The sequence below is a fragment of the Trachinotus anak genome, unplaced genomic scaffold, assembly GCF_046630095.1.
Source record: "Trachinotus anak isolate AG129_WGS33_773 ecotype Australia unplaced genomic scaffold, CSIRO_AGI_Tana_v1 ptg000010l, whole genome shotgun sequence".
NCBI lineage: Eukaryota > Metazoa > Chordata > Actinopteri > Carangiformes > Carangidae > Trachinotus > Trachinotus anak.
In genome coordinates, this window is record NW_027273861.1 from 23701458 (window position 1) to 23709815 (window position 8358).

The 8358-nt window shown below is 39.3% G+C and overlaps 1 long non-coding RNA gene across 1 annotated transcript; it reads right to left on the reverse strand.

Moving 5' to 3' along the window:
* Positions 1 to 600: 600 nt before the first annotated feature.
* LOC139626415 (uncharacterized) lies at positions 601 to 7769 on the reverse strand. Its single transcript, XR_011692257.1, has 3 exons — positions 7583 to 7769; positions 4664 to 4756; positions 601 to 2508 (listed from the first exon to the last, which is right to left on the reverse strand). It is a non-coding gene; the product is annotated as an uncharacterized lncRNA (long non-coding RNA).
* Between the last annotated feature and the right edge of the window lie 589 nt (positions 7770 to 8358).

An 8358-nucleotide genomic window follows, 5' to 3' on the forward strand; every position in this document is an offset into this window, starting at 1 on the left:
GCCAGTCCTACTGGGCAGCTGTGGCTCAGGAGGTAGAGCGGGTTGTCCACTAGTTAGAGGGTCGGTGGTTCCATACCCAGCTCCTCCAGGCTGTTTGTCATCCTTGGACAAGATACTAAACCCCATGTTGCCCCTGATGGCTGAGCCATTAGTGTAAGTGTGTGTGTGTGTGTGTGTGTGTGTGTGTGTGTATGTGTGTGTGTGTGTGATGTATGAATGTGTGATTGAATGGGTGAATGTGGCAAGTATTGTAAAGTGCTTTGAGCGGTCTGTAAGACTAGAAAAGTGTAAGTCCATTACAGGGCTGTAGCAGGTGTATTGTTTTGATTTGTAAAATGTGCAGAACTGAGCCAGAAGACATGATCTCATCTTGCAAATTGCAGGTCCTACACATTGCAAAACCAGTGCCTACATTCTCGTTCCAGACATCTTGCTCAATTCTAATTGTCATAAACAAATACTTTTACATTCCTACCTGCACCAGCTGTTGTAAATTACTGCAGTCAGGGTAATGACAGAGAATACCCAAACTGGATTACACAATCGTATCGTAGAGTTCTTTGTATAAAGCTTTACATGCTGTGTGAATATTTAAGGGAACTGCATCTCTCAATAAAGGAGGCAAATTGATTGAAACTGTGTCGCCTACAATGAGTCAACAATCATCATCAATGGGCTAACGAATGATACCATGAGACACATATTCACTAGAGTTGCCACTCAAAGAGCTACAGGCTAAACAGCAGCGAGTGGAAGCTTTGAACATCTAATAATAGGTCTCATTTTTTTTCCGCCAATTGAAATCATCAACCAAACTGCTGTGAATCACGTTTTTTTCCCTTCTTTTTTTCTGTGATAGATGTAGTAAGTGAATTTGCACTAGTCATGAGATGAGGTCACAAGGTGATCACAAATACACTGCTTTTCTTTTTGCAGCCTTTTACCTTCCCCTTCAAAAACACCCTCCATCCCATTTGCTCATGGTCGGGGGTTATTTCATAGTGGCTTACTGTAAGATGAGGTGGCGGTGCTGCTCATGTGTGAATACACCTCTGGCAGTAGTCACAATTCAGGGACTTTTGAAAACCACCCATAAACAACGGTGGAGGGCAAAAGATGCTTACTGAGGCAGTAACTGTAGTCGAAGCAAAGCACAAGTGTTGCTGGAGGAGGAGGCAGTGGTCCATTCAGGAGAGTCCCGGGCTTTATGTTGATTCATTACTCTATTAGGCCTCGTGACAGAGATAAGGACCAGCATGTTTCAAAGTGATAGCTGACCTCTGCGTTTTACCCATCCCACCGCCAACACGCCCGCAGCGGGCGCCGTATTTCAAACACACACGCTCACTCACACGTAGGAGGGCAAACACGGATAAGCGAACTCCTACAGCCAAACATGCCTTGTGTACAAAAAAACTTGAAAAGGACACATTGACAGAGAGACTCACACAGGCACTGACACAGTATTAATGTGTGAACATGCTCCTGCACATGTAGGTGCACACACACACACACACACACACACACACAACATGTACATGGGCAAGCGCACACATCTGTGCTTATGTGCGTTAACAAGAAGGCAACCCACATGCATAAAATAGCCTACGAATTTTCCACTCTATCACCTCATGAGTAAACCAAAGCTACAATGACTCTGTCTTCACTTTTTGGCTGTATAACTGTACTTTATGTCCCTTAAGTTAATATCAGGTGTCCAGGTGCTGGAAAATTTCTGCAGGAAGTGATGACAGGAAACTCAAAGTAGACCACATCATGATGTAGATCACAGTTTATTTTGTCCCCTTTAAAATTTCCCCATCGAATGTACATTTGTCACCGTTGCAGAAGACTGTGAAGTTTACTGACTGTAAAATGTGTGGGTGAAGAAATTAACTTCACTCTCATATAATTAAAATTTAAACTGCTATCACTTGTTTCCAACTGGGCTCACCAAAGTGCAGTTTCTTCATGCTGCTTTGACAGTAATAAGGAAGTGCTAACTCAAGGCTGTATCATCTTTCCACTAAAGGAGGGAAGGATAGATAAAGTGCCAAACAAATATATTACAGAGTACTGGGGTTATGGCATGAATTAATCATAGCTCATTCTGACAAATTCTTTGGTGGCTGCATTTGAAGAGTAACGGTAATAATAAGTCTTTCATGAGAAAAAAGCAATCTGTATGTCCTTTGAATGCACCGCAGGAATGTTGAATTTTCAGAGCAACTACCTTGAATTCATCTGTTGCACGAAAACAAACACACATCTTTGAAGGAATCAAACATTTTTTATAACTGAGAAATACTCAAATTGAAATAACAAGTTTTGACCTTGAGCGACAGGCTCACATAGTGTCGACCGCACAACGCTGATGGAGCCTTGTCATTGTAACCCTAACCCTTGGTGGTAAATCAGTCCTGTGCGTGTTTTATTAGATCTTCCATTGTCACATACAAACGTGGATCATGGCTCAGACTTCAGGTGAGGGACTCCTTGACTGTGCAGCTGAGAAAGACAAGCTCTTGGTTTCAGTCACATGCTTGAATAAAGCTCCTCTGAGAACCAGCAGGAGCGTCACAGATGCAGGCATATGTTACCAGATACAAGTAGACATTTTTCATTTGACACCAGACCAGGAATTTCCACATTTTAGGGGCAAGGCCATTTGGCCTTCGGTGTCACAAAAATGTTTAGGGCACAAAGGCCAATGAGTGATTTGATTCCTACAAATTAAATACCTACATGATAAGAAGAAATAACACAAGAATAACATGAAAATAGTAAATTATAACTGACACAACTTCACTTATTTCCAAGGTGCATGGAGCAAGGAAAAAAGTCCAGAGGTCAAAACTCTGGCAACACATTAGCAAACATACGTTCTGCAAGTGTTGCTGGAGTTTTTACCCATTTCATAGAAACTTCTCACTTTCAGCAGCAGAATGAAAGAACAGTCTTCATGTGTCAAACTCACATGAATCATTTTGCACTGTTAAGTTCAAATATTGTATCTATAGTTTTTTGTCATTTTTGTGGGCTTGACTGTGTCCTGTTGACAAGGACTATCCTTGCTTCAGCTTCTACCATTCTGAGATCATTTATGATATTGCAGCATGACATACATGAATGGACAACTTGCATAATAAGTGTTAAGTGTTGGCAGCAGTAGGAAGTAAACAAGATAATTAGACTGTGATTTATCATCTCTGCGCAAGATCTGCAGTAAGTTTGAGAAGTTTGAGACAGAATATTGTTACACAAGTAGAGCAGCTCCTTTCAGGAATCAGTACACAGGTTGTGTGCATAGTGAATGAGAGAGAAATAGCTCCAAGGACTGCTGCAGTGATGCTTTTAAAGCAGCCTCAAGATTTTGACAGTACCATGGGCAAAAAGGCCATGGCGGCCATAGGGTGTACAATTTTTTTCAGGGCATGATGGCCAGAGGGAAGGGCACCCGCTGTGAAATTTTACCCTATTTTATGCTTTAGTTTCTTGGAAATTTTTTTTAATTTTTGTTCTAGGTGGTTGTGAATAAACTTCAGCAGTGGTAAAATAACTTAATACATTTAGTTAAGTTCTCATGACTTCAGTACAATTTCGAAGGACTTACAGGACTAAAATAACTATGTATAAAAAGTAATTGAAACTTGCTCCACGTCACCCACCTACAACAATAAGATGCTACTCACACATTAATGCATCAGTTACAATCTAATAATATATCAGTCACAGTGGCTGTTTTATATTTGCAGAACGAATTCTTTTGTTTTGATAATTTAATAACATTTTGATGTAATTCAGATTTTAAATGAAGGATTTTTTTTACTTGTAGTATTTTTACACTGGGGCATTTATACTTTTACTCAAGTAAAAGTACTTCTTCCACCACTGGTGAAATTAAATGATGAGTCAATATTGGTCGGATCAAATTCTGTCATACTTCTTGAATACTAAATTATCTTCACCTTTACAAATGGTCTTTATCATAAAAAAACAACAGATGTTGCAGTTTTATAGGTGGAGATTCTGCCATAGCCATCTCTTTCTGCTGCCACCCCAGTACAGTATTTCATTTGTGTAAATCAACAGCAGTTATTGGAAGTGTTTCCCTCTCAACAAAGGTCCTATTGGTCCATGAAATCTGTGGATTGTCATTAGTGATGGAGAGACTGTAAAACTCACTGCTCAGCAGACGAAACCAGGACGATCTGTGTGGCTCATAATGCAAGGGGGTAAGTGAGAAAATATTTTTTGTGATTTGGATGAACCGAACTTTAAGCACGATTATTTTCGCCAATACAACACTAGATGCAGCTTTAAAAGTCTTCCACATGAAGCCCTTTAAGAACTGCAGTTTCAACAATTTTACTAAAACACAGTTTTATGCAATGCAGAGGAATCTTTGAGAAAAAAGCACAGAAAGTTTGGAATCAAAAAGGCAAGGGCAACATTTGAGCCACATCCAGATTCAGCTGTGCTTACATTATCAGGAAAATACAGGCACACAGGGCATACAGATACCTCCATCTCCAGTACCCCTGAAGATCTATAGAGGCTATCTCTCCACACCAGCTCAGCTCTGTCAGCTGAATACCATTTGGTAACACAAAGATTTAATCAGAATTTCACTAATAAAGAACAACCTCACCAGAATACCCACTGATTGATCTCTTATCTGTCTGCTCTCTTGGGCTGTAGGTCAGAAACTCTGCTGAATCCAGGCACAATTTTCCTTCACTCGCTGGTCCCGGACCTTAAAAGACCCCATAGGTTTCAGTTCATGTTTAGAGAAGGTTTTAGGGAATATGCAATCATGATTGACAAATTGACCCTTGCAGCTGTTCAGATAACAACCCTTAAACCATGACTAAAACAAAATCCTTGGAGACCAGGTCATTTTAAACTCACAGTTTTAACCTACAGACCCCACCCCCCCCCCCCTTTCGAAATTTGAACCCTGAAATAGAAGATATAAAATGTTCGCCTAAGCTAGGCTAACCACCAAGCTAGTTGCTAACTTTGTCTGTTGTTTGGTGCTGGGCAGGTAGTGTGTGCAGCGGGTTTATGGAGCTTTTTCACTGAAAATAGCCAGTCTTCAACACTGACTGCTCTCCATGTATTTACACAGATGGGTTGCTATTAATATAAAGGCAGTCTAAAGCAATTTCTGATAATGTTGCTTAAAGGAAAAGTTTTAAATTGCTAATAGTAATAGTCTGCTCGTTTTGCCCTTGATGGGCCAGCCACTTGACTGAATGTGAAATTCTTCAATGGATCGCAGCAGCGTTCATTCCAGAACAAAAACTAATGGGTTGACTCTTGCTCTTTAATTACAATCTACAATGATAGTTGTAGATTATATTTACCGAAATAAAATGGTGTGTAAGAACATTCTCACGGTTGCAGATGGTAATTATGACATTTTTCATGGGAAGGTCACAGGCCATGTTACAGCATCCGGCATGTCGTCTGCCTGTTGGATGAGGACACTTCATGCAGGTGTCTGGTGGCCCACACAGAGCCTTAAAGCTGGGATGTGCGGCTGATGGAGAGCCTCTCTAACCACTCCGCCCCCTCTGCCTTCCTCCTACACCCTACATCTCTTTAAAGCATATTAATATAAAACTAATTGGATAATGGTACACTACATATTATGATCTGAAGCAGGTGTTGGATAATGGTAATTGGTTAATTGGTAATGGATTAAATAATTACCATTTCTAAGAGCCAAATAAGCATGTATTTATATGTGGTAAATTGTTTATGTTGTCATGCTAAATATGTGTTGGTATCATTTTCAGCCTTGAATAGAAAATTATAGCTGAACTATTAGTTATATTTTATTGTGTCCTAGAATAAAGAAACATACATTTATATTCACAAAGAACAATGCAAGGCTGGTAAATATGTAGAGAATATGTGTAAAATGTAGAGAAGTCTATGAAACTTTTTTTTTTTCCACATTGCAGTTAGCAAATATGTGTGGCCCCAAATCCAGGTATGGATTATTTTTATTGGTAAAGATTCACCTGCCTTGTTATTGTAATCAACAATTTGCTAATAGATAAATAAATCATTCAATGTTTCCTCTGCCTCTTTGACATGTGAGTACACTGGTTTAATTGACAAAAAACATGCATTTGCAGACAAAGTGGTACTGAGACAACACACTTAAAAAGCAGCCGACCTCTTCTCAAGATTTGACTTTTGAGATTATGTTGTTGACAATAGCACCAAAACCCTCTGTTCTGTCCTTACTTAATTCCATGTGCACGTGCATTATGTATGGATATCCACATTAAATTCAAATAACAGAAACCAGATTGTATCTTATTTTTATCTTTTTTGTTTTTGATTCTAGTTCACAAAAATATAGCCTCTTTTTTTCCTTTCCTTTCTTTTTTACATTACATCTAAACGGCTTTCCTTGTAAATTGTGACATCTGTGTGGATTTTTGACATTTGATTGCTAAAACTGTTAAGTATGAGGTCACCTCACAGCATTCTCCTGACTGAAAGCAATGCGAACCAGCCCTTGTAACAGTCCATGACTTCCTGCTTTCACCTCCAGCTCTTCTTGTTTACATTGAGGCTGCATCTCAGACTGTCTGACCACATCTATATCTGGCAGTGACGACCAGACAGCGCTGTTTTTCTTTAGCCCAGGCAATGACAAGTATTTTGTATACAGACATATATGGATATGATTGGGTCGGATATACACATGGGATTTAAATGTGTTGCCTGTACACAGACTGAAACCAGATTTCTCGAAAAAATAAAAATAAACAGACAACCATTCATGTATGCTAGTTGTCATTATTCTGCTTCTGTATATTCAAAGTCAGTTTTATTGTCAATTCTGCCAAATGTACCGGGCATATATTTCCATTGACAGTAAACACTGCAATAATCTAGACAATCCACTCTGACAGGCATGCTACTATCCAAACTGCATGCCAGCTGTGTGAATTGCAGGGATTTTATGATTAGATCTGCTCTGGAAAATGCATTTCCATATGGATGTGACATGCATTACTGTGATATTCTATCATTAAGGTGGCTAAATGCATCTCTCACCACACCTTTTTCTGATTCGTTCCGCATGTGCCATACATGTAAACAGTGAAAATGATTTTTTAACTTAATCAAACCATGAACACACATAATTAAACCTTGTTGATTGCAGGTGGAAAGGTGGTTGCTATCGGCCAATGCCATCTGTTTTTACTCCACACGTCAGTCATTTGTGCCCTGTCGTGATATGAATGATAAAAGTCTCATTTAAACCAGTGTTTTGCTATAATTAGCTTCCAAGATAATATGAAATTGAACGAATTAATGCTTAATGCTTCATAATGTGTCCTCTGCTACAACAGAGCTGACCCTGATTTTTATTCATTGAATGGAGGCCTGGGTCTGAGTGAAGACAAAGATATTCACAGAGACATCCCTGCCTGCACTTCAGGCTCTGCCACAGGACATTATGACTGCACCCTTTAAGAGAGGCAATAACAGCTCATATTTCATCTAAGACTGCATTTCTTAAAAGGTGTTGCGTTGAGATAAGCAACCTTACCTTCCTCAAGAAGTGTCTAGGAGAAGAAGAACAACCTGAGGAAAATGTCCATTAGAAAGAATTAAAACAAATAAAAATCTATTGACTCATCAAATGGGTTAACTCACAATGTATATAGGTAGGCTATATATAACTGCATTATTCTCCATGTAATTTAGCATTTCTTCTCAGAACTTGCAAATATGGTGAATTGACCAAGACTGAAAGCATAGAAATTAGAAATTATTCAAATGTGAAAGGGCTTCCAGGTTGCTATGCAAATGCTGGACCATTTGCGTTTGAACTTATTGCTTTGCAAAGAAAAGAAACCATGGCTGTGCTTTCATACTTTTTCGTTCACTCTGTAGAAGTGTGTTTGAAACAAAACAAAACAAAAATAATATGCAATAAAGAAATATGGTCTCTGACGTTATTTGTGCTTTTCACAGGACTCATGCACACACATTCTTCTATTGACTTTGTACTTCAGGGCATGGGGGAGGAAATCAATAAGAAAATTTTAAATTTGTCTTTTTTTTTTGCACAATGTGTACTGTACATGAGGACATCTGTGTGTGTGTGTGTGTGTGTGTGCATGTGTGTGTGTGTGCAGGAGACTTAGTTACAGCAGAAGAAGCAGACGTGGTGCTCCAAGATACTCCCTGAGCACCAGCAATTAATGATGACAATTTAAATTTTGATAGGCCGCTCTTTGCTGAGGCAAGCGGGCTGGACAAGTTGAGGAAGTCACCTATCTAATAGATGCCACATGATATTAATGTACACAGGCACGCTGC